This window comes from Lupinus angustifolius, chromosome LG15 (genome assembly GCF_001865875.1).
Source record: "Lupinus angustifolius cultivar Tanjil chromosome LG15, LupAngTanjil_v1.0, whole genome shotgun sequence".
NCBI classification, from domain to species: domain Eukaryota; kingdom Viridiplantae; phylum Streptophyta; class Magnoliopsida; order Fabales; family Fabaceae; genus Lupinus; species Lupinus angustifolius.
In genome coordinates this window covers 2,022,765-2,039,098 of record NC_032023.1, presented here as the reverse complement: position 1 = coordinate 2,039,098, position 16,334 = coordinate 2,022,765, and the positions used below count along the sequence as shown (strand labels likewise).

At 28.8% G+C, this 16,334-nt stretch overlaps 1 pseudogene; it reads left to right on the top strand.

Annotated features, from left to right (window-relative positions):
• On the top strand, window positions 9,020-10,968 carry LOC109328547 (annotated as a pseudogene).

Here is a 16,334-nt window from a genome sequence, read left to right as displayed (position 1 = left end):
AGACATTTATGAGGCGTGATGATTATTTATTTTTGAAATTGTGATTGAATTTGTTATAAATGTGTGTTTTGAAAAAAAATGGGTCAGTTTGCCGACTCCAACCTTGTCAAATATGGGTTGGGCTGACATTTTGAATCATTTAGCAATAAGAGTCAAACCGGGCCATTCCATATTTTAGCTGGTCGTGCTGACCCATATTGTCACCTCTTACCATATGGCATGAATTAACAAAGAAACATGACTCTGATGAGTGAATGTCATGTTTGTTGTCAGTCTCTTATATTAGAATTGGTTTAGCTATGTTCTAATTGAGTAAGACTCATTTCCATTGCAGAAAAATTAAAAATTAATGACAAAAATTATTTTCATTAATGAAGAGACAAATACTTATTTTTCTCACCTTCAAGATTGAACATATTGAACATGAAGTTTACAAGATCGGGTAGTAGTGGATGGCCAACCGGGGTAAAACTCTACTATATTAGAATTTATTTGACCGTATTCTAAGTCAATAGACACTTACCTTAAAAATGTTGTTTTTTTTATAGAGTGCTACCTATTTTAATTTTAATTCTAAGTCAATAGACACTTACCTTAATTTGTTAGAAAAATATAATACCACTCTTTATAGTATTTTTTGTAACGACTTTGTATAATAAAGTTTGACTCATTTTAGCTCAATTTCAGTTTAAAATATTTTCATTCCATAATATTTGATCCATATGACTCACAACTTAACTAAAGAATGTCAAACACATCTTCCAAACATATTGAACGACATACATTATTGAAATAGATTATTAATCTATATCAAGTACATGAAATTCGGGTACGTTCTTTATTTATGGGTTACAACATTTTTTCATGGGCTAAGTGAAAGAAGCATATAAGTGGGTTTGACACCACATCTTGACCTAAAACCTTAAGGCATTAGGTCTACAGGTCCATCCACTTATATGCTCTTTAACTCATCCATTTTTGTCCAACGTGAGACTTCTTCATTCACACTTGGAATACCTAACATTTCCCCTTCAAGTGTGAATTCCCTTCAAGTATTGGATAACACCAGAGCTCAGCTCTCTATCTACTTGTACCGTCGTTGGCTTATCCTTTCATCAACGAAACACGTCGCCTTGACCTCTCGTCAGGAAGACGTTCGACACAAGGATCTCTCATGGATCTACCGACCATTTGTTGCTTCAATACTCCATTGAGCCGTCGAACCATGGCTCTGATACCACTTGTTGAAAAAAAGATCTTCATCTATGGGTTACAACATTTCTTCATGGGCTAAATGAAATAAACATATAAGTGGGTTTGACACCACATCTTGACCCAAAACCTTATGGCATTAGGTCTATGGGTCTATCCACTTATATGTTCTTTAACTCATCCATTTTTTGTCCAACGTGAGACTTCTTCATTCACACTTGAAATACCTAACAAGGTACACATTTGTTGTCCTAAAAGTTGTGTCACTGCATGTGCCATTGACTGTGATGAGTCAAAAAAATAATTAATTATTTTTTTTAACTTAAATATATTTTTTTAACCAATAACAGTAGTACATACATTTATGGCAGAATAAATGTGTACCAGTGTCTTTGATTTACTAGTGTCGATCAATATCTCACTTCTGTGACAAATTAGTAACTTCTCATATAAATTTCTCTCAATTGAAATTGGACCAAATATGTTATTGCCATAGAAGGAGTCATGTTCACTACTGTTTTTTTTCCATCGACAAATATAAGCTAATTGAATAAAATAATCAATTGATGAAAAGCTCTTTAATTAAGAGTGGTGAATTCGGTATCTTGAATAAATAAAAAATTAAACCACTACACAATCATAAAAGATGTGCGCTAGGATTTGTCTCTTTAATATATTCGTTATCATCATTTTCTTAATAAAATAAAATCTGATTATGTCAAAGAAAGAATATATGTATTATATATGTATTGAATAATAAGAAAGTCACTATTGGTATGGATCTCATTAGATTTGGTTTGCTTAAAAATGTACAGAAATATCACTAACCCCAAAAGTATTCCTAATACAATAATATCACTATCGCCCTTATACAAAGCAACACTTGCACTATAAATAAAATAGTACTAGAAAATATACAGAAAGAGACCTTATTATACAATGCATAGGTTGTTTTCTTTTAGGGATCAAAAAGAACTTTATTAGAAAATACTCGATCGATCCCTACATTTTATTATTATTTAAGTTTAATGCTCACATATTTAGAAATAATTCGAAAATATTATATTTTGACTAAAATATTACTAATTATTTCTTCTTTTTATAACCAGGTATGAGTACAAGGACTTGTAGTTGGATTTGTGTAATATGGGTGGGTTTGATATTGTGATTATTGAAGAGCTTCTAATTAAAGCTATTTGTTGATGATGTTCTATTGTTTATGAAATCAATCTAACTTGTTTAAAAAGTTTTGGAAGACATACATCGACAAATCAATAACTCTAAATCTCGATCTTTATATTCGGAATGTGTCACAAACATGGCAAGGGACATTCTCCTTCTAGTACAACATGCTTCATTTTGTGGATATTAACACAGGCCAGAGGGTTTGTGACCCAATCAACAAAAGAAAAGCTCAAACGTTCAAAGCATGCTTTAATACATAACCATGACCTTATCTTGATAAGTTCTATCAGATTCTCAAAATCAAAAAATTTATTGTAATGAAAACATTCAGTTTCAAAAACAGCTCTATTTACCAATGGACGTTGGCTCAAGTGGTACATGTTTGATTCTCTTTAAGTAAGGTCTCGGGTTCAAGTCTTGTGGATGGAAAAAATACCCACTGGAAGAGTTAACCTCATATACCTGTGTATATGTTCTCGGTTCGGACATGATTGCCTCAAGTGCAAAGATACATGTGAGAAACAAAAAAAAACAACACTATTTTTATATAACTAGATAAACCATAAAATTGCAAACCATAGGAAGATACAACCATCCTTTGCCTTTTTCCCATTTGTACTCTCCAATGCCTTACAAAGCTAGCATTGCTTTACCCGATTTGAATCAGTCATAATTGGATTTGAATAAGATCGGGTCTCATTAAGTCTAGGGTCAGATTCAAGTTCAAAAATTAGATTCAGTCGATATTTAGAGTCGAGTAAAGGACAAACATGATTCAACTGATCTTATTAGAAATGTAAATGAAGGAGAAATGAAAATGAGCTTCATTGAGCTTAATCCATAAGAATATGAATGAAAACACTCTTATGAATAATATCTCTCTTATTATTGATAAAGCATGAATAGCTTTCTTGATTTACAATAGAAGGAGCCATATTCTATTTATACTAAACTAACAAGCCTAATTAACAAGGCTGAAACTGAAATAACTAATTGTAACTAACATAACAAACTTAACAATAAAAATAGAATAGAGAAGACTTTTCCTAAAGGGTAATTCAAGTAACTTTTCATGAAGTAATGGAGCCTTTGATGCATTATGTTCCTTGACATTGGTGACTTTGATGCTTGTGTGTTTTGTGTTGTGAGTGTTGCCTGCTGAAGTTCCTAGAGTTGCTGCTATGCTTGTGTTTCCTTGGCTTGATGAATTGGTTTTATGCTTGACTTGGTTCAGTGGGTGTTTGTGGTTGAGTTTGATGTATTTGTCTAATAGATCTCGTCACATTATCACCAATTCGTCATGTGTATATGTTTATATTCAATTATGTATAAAGTAATGACATTTATTTGATTCAAAATGTCATTGATTTTCTAATTTTTAAATTATTAATAAAATATTTACATATATAATAAATAATATTGGGTATAATTTATCTAAAATATATATACATTATATTTAATCGTGTCTAGGTTCAGATTCTAAAGTTGACCCAATCAACATTTGAGTTTAGTTACCCTTCAAGTTCATATTGAAAAAATAATCTAATTAATATTTAGGATCAGGTAAAATACAAGTATTACCCATCTCAATCCAACTAAATACAGTATTAGCAAGTACTTCTATCATGTTATAAAATTCTAACATACCATAATATTAATTAATTTATTCAACAACTCTTCCAACAAACTCACATAGATACAATATTTATATTTGCAATTTAATTATAATAAAGAATAATGTATCTCCTCATATCAGGAGATAATTTATCTCCTCTAACCAATAAAATGTGACATGTATACTATTGTGCTTATTTTTAAAAATATTTTTATCAAAAATGATGAAATATGACATATGTCATGATTTCACTGGCAGAAGGAGATAACTTATATTAGGAGATACTTCATTCCCTTTTAATAATTGTTCTAAAAAAATAAAGATATATACAAGTTTAGGCATGTTTGTTTGATAGCTAGAGAAGAGAAAAAGCAGTTTTGAAGCCTCATTTTCATTTCCTTCTTAAAGAGGACTCTGTTAGTTGCATCATCAAGCTCATCAATTCCATTCACATTAAATTACCATTATACCCTATCCTGTGGAGTCTACAAATTCTTTCTTTCATTTTTCCTTTTTAGTGCATTTCTTGAACAATAAGAAAACTTATTTCTTTCATGCATAGGAACAAATTTAGAAAGATTGTGACCTAACTGAATTTCTTAACGTTTAAACCATATGGAAATTAAAACCAAGAAAAAAAGTAGAGAAAGGAGAATATAAAAGTTTATGATATTTTTGCCAACCTTATTATAGTGACTAAGTATTTTTTTAAGGTCAATTTCTGAGTATGTAATTGTGGATAATCTGTATTTTGTAATTAAAGAAGATTCTTTCACAAAAATAGTTGAAAATTTTGAATAACAAACTTTCTTTAATAGATAGTCTTTTAAGTTGCCTTTCTATTTCAGTCCTAATAATTAGTGTTTCCATTAAGAGTTACGTTACAGAAAAGATTACCTATAGATTAAATTAAGGTACATTATCGAATATATTAATAATAGGTAAGTGAAGTCGTTAAAATAAAATGGGTTACCATTAAATCAGTACCGATAGAGTGCTAATGATTGTGGTATTATGGATAAAATTGAAAGGGCTAAGTATTTTTTAAGGACAATTTCTCATTATGGTTTTGTGGATAATCTGTATTTGTAATTAAAGGAGATACTTTCACAAAAATAGTTGAAAAGTTCAGCCAACATTGAAGGTTGATATTTATCTGAAGCCAGATAAATCAACATATTTGATAAAACTAACGGCTAATTCAACTAAAAATAATAAAAAGAGCTTATATATCAAAGAATTGTAAGATATAAATTACTTATTTTCAATATGTTAAACTCATCTTAAATCTACCATTTCTCAATACGAAATATATTTTTTATTTTCTTAGATAATATCATAAGTACTCTTATTACCACTTCCTTTCTCATTTTGAAAAATCTTCTTATCAAATAATATTTTCCTTCGTATCATTAAGGATATCGTAACTGCCCCTCTCAATAAGTATCGCTTTCAGGAGTTGAACCCTCAACCTTAGAGATCCAGTAAGATTTTAACTACTATATTAATGTCTTGTTAGTTCTTATAAAAGAATATGAGAAAACAAACAAATTATTATTTTTACGTAGCAAAAAAATTCAAATACTTAAAAAGGAATGGAAATGTGAAATAGCTATTAATAGAAAATAATAGTAGGCAAAGAAATGCATAGTCAGCTACAGCTAATTTTGTTGGAAATGTTATGATGAAAAAAGAAAAAAAGAAAAATTATTTGAAGGCTATAATTGAAATTTGGTAATATATAGACAAAGAAGGTGGAGTGGGCTCCACCATGTCGCTTTCAAACAAAAACTATGGCTTCAAATCAGTGTGCTCCTGCTACGTGTGGTTATTGCATTCAATCATTGCCGTAGATTCTTTATGACACATGACACGTCCCTCATCATCCAACGGTTTAAACTGCCTAGGAATCTTTCTCTCCTAGACATGGACCCTCCAATAATGCATTCCCATAATGTGCTTTTTTTTAATTTTTATACCCAAAATGACCGTACTAAAAAGTCTATTTGTAAGTTGAATTTTAGAAGGAATTGAAAAATTAAAAACTTATTTCATAAGTATATTTCATGATTTTTAACTTTTGTTTTTTTAAACCCAATCACTAATATACCCTAAAGGATTTGAAAAATTATTGATGGGGAGGATATTTTTTAACGTGTTACAGCATTATTGATATTTTCTAGTTTGCTCTTGCATATTTACATAATTTTATTTTTATTTCATTTTTTCATTTTTTTCATTTTAATTGTTTATAGTTACCACTTTATGTCATTTCATTTGATAAGATGTCATTGATGTTAAGGTTTTGGAGCCAAACATTAAAAAACTCATTGCTAAAGTATTCTTTAAAAGTGTATCTAAATTATATAATGGGAGGGTTTAATATTATCATGTAATAATCCAATATCTTGAGGTATTATATTTATAAGTCTTTCAATGTTGGAATCATCTTTCCTGCATCACTCATAGATTAGAGTTTCCAAGAATTATTCATAATAATCCAATTAATTTTTTAATATGATCTATCTTTAATATCTATACTTTATAATTCGTATAAATATATATTTTTTCAGAGAATATATATGGGTGACATTAAAGGGGAAGATGAGAAGGGGTAACACTAACTACATTTAAATTCGTACACTCATAATTTAGGTCATGGGTAATTTAAATTAACTTTTTTAATCACAACTTATACTTAAAGATCGTTTTGAAATTACCAAAATGGTTAGTAAAAATGAAAGTGAATTGTGACGTAAGTGCACTTTTACTTGTGAGGATAGGAATTTAAATATTCTGAGAAATTTAAAAAAAAACTTATCTTAACTACCATCACACTTAGAGAGTTGGTCTCGCATTATATTATAGAAAGATCGTCCAAGATAAAAACAAAACACTTATACATTAATAATATTGAAACCATGATGTTTTATTAATTTATATAGAGATATGTTATTAAAATAATTTGTCACTTTAAAGAGAGTTTTACTTATTGAGGGAATATAAATTTAAGGGTTTCTACTTTCTAACATGAGTTTTAGTGCACATTTTATTTATCCTAAAATAATAAGTTTGTATTAAAAATTGGTGTAATTATAAAGATTACATGCAACAAATTAGTGCTACGATTTTTTTTAGAAGTTATTAAAATGCGCCTGTGAACATAAAAAACCCAAAATTTAATGAAAAAGAAGATTAATCATACATGTACCACGATATTTACTTAATGAATATGTATTGTATAATATTGATTAAATGTTCCCTAAAGAACAACTCAATTGACATGAAGTATGAGCACCTCATCAAAAACTTTGCACATAAAATATTACTAGTATTTACTTATACCAATAGATAATTTATCTCCTTAAATTTACTTATTGTTTGATACATGTTTTTTATTTTTTATATTATATTTTAAAATGAAAACTTCTTGAATAGATAAATAAGACACATGTCAAATAATGAGTGAATTTTAGGAGATAAATTATCTTCTAGTATAAGAATATACTTTACTTTATAAAAATATTTCATATAAATTAATTACTTGCATCTATGGGTTTGTTATACCATAATACATTCAACTTATCACGAGGAATAAACAAAGTAGTGATCTACTTGTATAAGGTTCCACTAGATTCCCAAAATGACCAAAATGCCAAAGATTAGATTATCAGGAGTGACACGTGTTGGGAAGGACAATCAACACTCTATAATAAACTAATTCCTTACTCAAAAGGTGAGAAAATATTCTTAGTAATACAGAAAACAAAACTAGTATATCAACAACATATAAAAGTTCTTAAATCCTAAGGAGCAATTACTTTATCTTTATTAAATCATCATAGTAATATTCACTAATTTTTCGTGGTATTAACAAATGTATTTTCTTACCTTATTGGTAAAGAATTACTCTACTTCAGGGTATTTAACTGTTCATTTGGTACTCTCAAGAATTGAACTATTGACATTTTGATATTTCTTAAGATCTAACAAGACTTTACAATACTATTGCCTTGTGGATCATACTAGTAATTTGATAAAGTTATCAATTTATGATATTATCTTATTAATTTATCCAAATTATTAATTTTTCAAACTAAGGAAAAATATTATTTTAAGAAAATTTGTTGATTTACTAAGTATTAATCTATGGGGGATTTGTATTGGTAAATAATTTGGATCCCTAAATAGACATTATTGATTAAAGTAAAATTCACCCCAATTACATAATATAATTAGCTACAGAATCACCCTTTAATTAATTATTGGTCGAAATTTAATCTTTATAATAAGACTTACCAAGAAAAACAACACAATCCCCTGGAAAAAAATAACATTTAAATAACGAGATACCTTGAAAAATAAAAAATGAAAGATAAAATAAAACCTGATTAATATTCGTTTTTTAATAATCTCAATTTAAAAATCCAAATCCAAATCCAAAAAATTATAAATCCAACTACCCAATTGGGTACTTCCCTATATTAAACGGAAGTTAAACTTTCTTTTATGGTGTCACAATCATTGAAAATGACATTTTCAATAAACTGGCCCACTGAAAGTGACATTTATATAATGTTAATATTTAAATAATAACCACAACATAGGCATCCTTTAATATTGTAATCAATTTAGTAAACTAAACCATATATCATATATCCTCGTAAATCATAAGAAAAGTAACATATATTATAATATTTATTAATAATCGATTTATAAATAATATATATCATTTTCTTAGAATATGTGATAATTTATACGATAATTGAATAGAAGAATATAATATTACTTTATTGAATTATTTACTAGATGAATTAAAAACTAATTCTTGAGCAATTTCTCTAGCAATCATCACCCATATAATTCCAAAGAAAACCATGGGCTTAGTCCAACCACTCCATCAATTAATATTAGGACTCCTATGATATCTTTTCTTATTGGTCTTATAAAGGACACCCCACATCTCACCCTTCATAACAATACTCTTTGCTACAAACACCTATCTCCTCCTATCACAATTTTAAGGCCATGTTAGGGAAGAGATACCGGCCAATGATGGGAAAGTTATCGGAATTATTAGTCTCCGGTGGCCGAGCCGCCGCGCTTTTCGATACCATAGGAAGCCCAAGAAGCCCATTTGAGATGAACTTGAAGATGCAATCACCAAAGGGCCTAAAGAGCTATGACCTTGGTGGTGTTGGTCTAGGAATTGTTGTGGCTCTTGATAATAATAAATCAAGTGAAATTGGACGTGAAGTTTTGCCAAAACATGCTGTTTGTACTACACAATTGAACCGATCTGGACCAATCCCGGTTCATACCATAAAAAATCAACATGGGTTTTTTCAAAAAGGTGTGAATGAAATTGATGTTGGAAGCTCAGAAGATTACACATATGTGACATATCATGTTCCTAACAAAACCATCACTAAGGTTTACTATGATGGCGGTGAAAGTGGAGTTGTGAAAAATAACAACAACAAAGTTGGTGTTTTTAGAAGAACCCCACAAACACCAACTATAGTTGAAGCTGAATTTCCCACATCAGATTTTCTCAGCTCATGTCATCTATGCAGAAAGAAACTCCATGGCAAAGACATATACATGTACAGGTACTATTACAAACCAACCCAGAATCTTTCATCAGCACAATTTGACTTGTTTTTTTGTTTGTTGAAAAAAACATTAGGACTTTACTTAATTATTATTGTTCTGCCGACACTTTTGTTTCTCTTTTTTCATTCAAAAACAAAACATCGGCCAAACCATATGTTGGAGAAGATCACCCAAGAATAACATCTAAAGTTATATCTTGAATAAATTGAAGAAACATATCTTATCACAAATATGTTTCATATATCAATAAAATATTGATCTAGTGGTCTAAAGTCTTATTAGATACTAAAAATACTGAAAAGTTAATTACTTATTCATAACAGTCACACCTATTAGGAGAGGCAGTAGCACACCCAAAAAAGATTAATTTCTTCGCCATAAAATCAGGGTATATCTTTTATAATACCAAAAAAAATCATATATTTATCTTATGCCAATAAAAATATTTCAATTAAAAATACAATTACTTCAATATTTTGATTGTTGTTTTTACTTCTTTATTATTAGTCGGAACATAGTATGAGACAGACAAAATTTGTGATACAAAATATTTGTGATACAAAATATTTGTTCAAAAATGTTTGAGGATTTTGATATGGGACTTGGACTCATGATTATTTTTGATTTTGTTTTGGTTCATAGAGGAGAGAAGGCATTTTGTAGCACTGAGTGTCGTTCAAGGCAGATAATGATGGAGGAACGCAATGAAATGTGTAGATCAGAAGCTTCAAGATCTGTGGACATGTCAAGTTCACCATACACAAGGGACCAAATGTTCTCAACTGGGATTATTGCACTTTAGCATATAATTTATGTCTCTAGCCATGGAAGATCATAAGCTAGAGACTAATTTACTGAACCATATTGATATGGACAAAGATCACATGTTTCGAATGGTATCTCATTCCATGTCCTGAGCCAATCAGAATATTATATTTTATTTTTGATTGTAACAATATATGATCGGACAGAGACAAAGAATGTGACATCATTGGAGATAGCTGATCCATGTCGTATTGATATGTCCTAAGTACATAATCTTAATAAGGCTATATAATAACTACTACATATGAGAATTGAGACACACCCTTGTTGTAACCATAGAGAAAAAATGTTTGATCGGAAAATTGATAGAGACTCTCATGTTAGTGAGTATTGTAATACTTTTTTTGAGGGGAAGGGGGGACTTTATTGTTACTAAGAATTATGAACTTGAGATCTCAATTGCACATATTTTTTTGTTATGTTCATGAATTATTATGTCTTAAACATGAACCAGTTTTGTTGCAAAAAAACAAGAACATGTTGAGAGTTTCAGATTGTTTCTGACTTGTATTCAATTTTTATGTGTTTCCTTCTATATCCCTTTTGTCGTGACTTTCCTTCTATTGCAACCTAGAAGGTGTTAATTTTTAGGGATATAAAAATCATTTATTCATTTTTTTTCATTTAATAATTTAAACTTTAAAGTTAGATGTTTTGCATTAAGATTAATTGCATATCCATCATTTGCTTTGATCTAGTACACTTTTGTATGAGTTGAGTAGCTATTTTACTCCTATAAGCTTTCAAAAAAATTAAACATTAAAGTTGGCTAAAATAAACCAACTTATTTTGATGAAAAGTAAACATTTTTTTTTGTAGCATGAGGAGTATCTCTCTCCTAAAATAAGAATAACATGATATACTAAATTATTCTGGTTAATCAGAAAATATAACATTAATATAGTATGAGAGATTCGTTTACATCGAAGTTAAGTTATATTAGTTACATTCAATTTTACTTATTTATTTTCTTAAATTCAACAACGAACTATAAGGGTGAGTGAAATAAATGAAGAGAAAAAAAAAGAAATTTTAATTAACTTTTAAGTTTATCCCATTTGGTTCATTGGATTTAAGAAAATGGGTGATAGAGATTGAGTGTAACTTAAATTTGGTATAAACAGATTTCTCCCCTTAATATTTGTATATAATTATATTTCATGTTCATCTAATTATTTAAGATAATTTATGACTTATAAGTTTGTGACTTATTTACACCTATAAGTTAGTTTGGTTAATCTTACCAAACAATTTTAATTAAATCCACTAGCTTATTAATTCCTATTTTTAAGCAACCTTATAAGCTCTAGGCTAGCTTATAAGTTCTTAAGTAACATATAGCCTCTCAAATAACTTATCAAATAGTTGTGAAAAACAGAGGCGTATATGTCTTCTGATCCTTTCACTAATAAGCAATTTCAATTCACAATTTTTACAAACAATTTATTAACTTGTTTTTTCTACCAAATATGTTAATTTATTAGCCTTCAGCACTTTCAGCCTTGAGCTACCTTTTCAAGATATTTTATCAAACACAACCATGATAAATGTATTATGTGTTATAAAAAATCAAGTTGCTAGAAATTTATTAAATTACTAGCGATTGAATAAAGTTAAACACTCCCAATTGTCTTAATCAAAACTCTTATATTGGAATCTTATATATATATATATATAAGAGAAATATCTGAAAGAGTTAATTCCACCATAAAAGTATCAATGATCAAGACTTCATTTTTTTTTTAAATTTTAGTGTATAAATAATATAATCTACACAAGTTATATGTTAAGCTAATACGTGATAGGTGAAGTTGTTATTAACTAAATATTTGTGAAAAGCAAATCTAAGAAAAAAAGAATATAGTAATTCCACTTAGTAGAGGAATGGAGAAGAATGAAAGTGGGGTAAAAAGTGTCTGAAATTTGGAACTTATCTTTGAACATAACATGAAGTTGTCTCATAAATGTGTTATTTCGTCGTTTAAGTGCATGCTATTAAGTGGTAGGGTCTATTACTATGGACCACTTTGAATTTCAGAGCACCAAGTCGATTGAATAAGACAAGGAATCCAAGTCTCTCTCTCTCTCTTTGGCCATATCCCATCTCCACTACCATACAAAATAATATTATTAATAATGATAAGTGTGTAATATCTACGCATTCTCAGTGTAAAGATTTACATACAATTAAAAAAAGATTTGTTTGAAGACGTATGTATATAGAGTCAGCTAATAAAATTTTGATACCACATTAAAATTTAGTTATAAATGATAACACAAAAAATATAAACATTTATCTCTAAATATAATATGTTGTATATGTCTTCACATAAATTTTTCTCCCGATTTTCAATTATAATGATTAAATATAAATAATGATTGATAAATTATTCTGGTGTATGATAATAATGAAGAAGCAAGGTAGTTAAAAAGAATCATATAATGGTTCCCAGCTACTACTTTTATGCTAGGGAACCCCCTTTATCATTCATAGGCATATGCCCCACTAGCACATTGTATGTTTTCACTTATCTTTTTCTTATAAAGGGAAAAAGATATATATTGATAGTATAAAGATTTTTTACATTGTTATTATATCATTTATTATTAATTTTTAGTTATTATTGACTTCTAAATAAAGATATTGCAAATGAATGGTAAATGATGCACTGACTGTGTATAAATCTTTACACTGTTAGTGCATATATTTTACATTCTTCTTATAATTGTATATTATTGTGCTCCCTACTCATCATATGGGAAAATTATATTGATAGGTATAGTTTGAGCAACGTTACTTTATAAAAAAAGAAGGAAAAAATACATTATCTATGTCTTGTTATGAATTAAAGTGACCTTTCAGACATACATAAATTTATGTGCACGGTTTATTATCAAAGTAAAATTGTGCAAATAATCTTCACCCAAAAAAATTGTGCAACGCAATCATTATTCTGTTTAAAACGTGTAATTATATTCGAAATTAAAGTATATGATCAGAAAAAATTGAGATTATTGAATAAGATAAAATTATAAGCTTCGTCCATTAAATTTGGCTCTTAGTATGGTATAGTGGTTCTGAATTATTCATAATTTCTTTGAGTTTAAGCATACAAAAATTTTAAAAAAAGCGAGTAAGTTAAACGTTGATCACACTAGTTTTACAACCATATGTTATTATAGAGTATTTCATTGTATTATCACATACTTCTCTAGATTTGTTGAACTATCACACAATTATATGTGAGTTGTTGATTATGACAGGGAAGTAATTGAGAATATGAAGATTTAATGGTGGCTTAGTAAAGTAGCAAATGATTAATTGATTAATAAATTTGTAATAGTTTAATATTTAAGTTAGAAGAGTTAGTTAGAGTTTGTTTTTGAGTTAGTTATTTTTCTATTTTTACAAGATAATGTGCTTCAATATATAATACTTCTAGCCTTTGTAAATGAATCAATTTCGACAAATCAATGAAAATAAGATGATTTTTTACATTCTCTTCTTGATCTCTAAATTCTAATAGATATAATTGACGAATGAAAAAGTTTATAAGTGAAAAAAATACATCCCTTCGCTCTTCATATGGGGTGCGCATCTGGTGTCTTACAATGAGTATCATTTCATGTTTTATGAGTTTGTGATTGGTTGAAAAAATATGTTGAAGTTAAAATTTAATTATTAATTATTTTTTTAACCAATCATAACTTATAACATATAAAATGATACAAATTATGAAATTGAAGATATGTTCTCCTTCATAAATGCAATTACAATGTGATTTCCCAGTCTCCCCATTTATTGGCAAATTGCCGCAAGTGTAAAACTTATCATTTATGATTTTCTTCATTAACATAGGGATAAATATTTCAAAAAATAAAGAGAAATAAAAATTTTAGTGACATATTTATCATTTTAATTATAATAAAATTACATTTCTATCATTAAAAATAAGAGGAAAACATGTAATTGTTTCTTAATTAATTGAGAAGATGATGTTGAAAACTTATATATTCAAATTGATAGTTTTTCACTTGACCCAATCTTTCACGAGGAAAAAATTACAAAATGTTATCTACATATTTCTTGTGTGTAAATATGGTCCCTAAGAAATAAAAAATCATTCAATAATGTTTTCAATCTATCTCTACACTGAAAAAATGGGATGTGTCATCTCAACAGGTCAAAGCTATCTTTTAATGTGTAGCTGGTGCATTAGAGTTTAATGTGCATAAATGTTCACCAAATTCTATTATGGATTCATGTTTGAGCATAAGGATCTTTATGGTTCATTGTATTCAGATTTAGATTAATATATATTATCTGAAGATGCAATTATGTATGAATGAGAGATTAAAGATGCAAGCATAAATTACATATGTTTTGATGAAGGCAAATGACATATAGTTTGATGAAAACAAAAGATTGATAAAGATAAATGATCGACAACGTGGTGAATGTTTAAGGACAAGCTTGAGAGGATGAGCAAATCAACAAACAACAAAGTATCAACTATAAAGTCAAGACTCAAGATTATACAAGGCAAAACATTCAAAAGAAGATCTAGGGGTCAAGTATTTTTATATCTTTAATAGGTCTTAAGTTGCTTCCTTAGTAAGAGTCTAGGCTAGGATGAACCATAATGAAAGTCTCACAAGCTAAAATAAATCATATCTAAAATGAGACTCATATGCATACATACATGGTTTACATGCACATACATACATACATGATCATATGTTTTAAATGCATTTAAAAAGTGTTTTATATCATACATCATTCAAAGGCATGCATCATTAGGTTATAAATAATGTAGGAGGTTCATTCATCATTTGAAATATGTTTTAGAAAACCATTAATCAATTAACAGATGTGCTAATCGATTAATCATTGGGACGAACATGTTAATCAATTAAATGGCGAGTTAATCGATTAAGATGGTTACTAATTCTGTTTTCTGTTATTTTCAAGAAACCCATTAATCGATTAAGGTGAAGTATAATCGATTAACTTCAGTTAAAAACAAAATAGTATAATAACCCAAGTTTTTCATATTGCTTCGTAACCATTGAGAAAAATATAGGGTTAGAATACATTTTCGAAACAAAGAGTTTTACACATTATTCAGAAGATCTTAAGCTCAAACTTTCATATCTTTTGGAAAGATTTTCTAAGTGTTCTTTTGAGAAAAGAAAAGGGTGAATCTTTACAAGATATCCGTTGAGTTTAATTGTCATATTTTTGTGAAAATGAAACCTTGCATCTCACACATTTTATTCTGTAATTGTGAGATCTTTGAGAAGAGTTCTTAGGTTATAAGAAGAGTGTAAAATCTGCATATTGAGGTGCATATGTAACTTGAAGAAAATTGTTAGACTAAGGCATTGCCACATTCTCTTGGTGTGTTGTATCACCATAGAAGGAGAATAGGTTTGGGAAAACCCTAGCTACATCTAGGTAAGTGTCTTCACGAGAAGCAAGAGGTCTTGGTTATATGTGATACTTAGGTTGGGGCTAGAGTCGCGAACGGTGACGTATCCTAGTAGGCGAGCTTTGTAGTCAACTCTTATTATTAGTTGGTTGTTAATTACCAACTTTTACTTTCCAATAATAGATGCACTATTCATTCTCTTCTTTACTCTTCCATACACATTTTCTTTCTATTTCTACTCTCTCTCTCAATCTTCAGCAACTTCATCTCTAACAATGGTATTAGGAGCTAAAAACAATCAACGACCTGTGGTGGTGTCAAGAACGACACAAGAGGCTTCAAGAAGTGAAGCTCACAGTTGAGGTCATTCGAGCAAGAACGGAGGTTAAAGTGAAAATCGAAAGGAGGATATGACAACCTCGAACGAGTTTGAAATGAATCTTCCTATA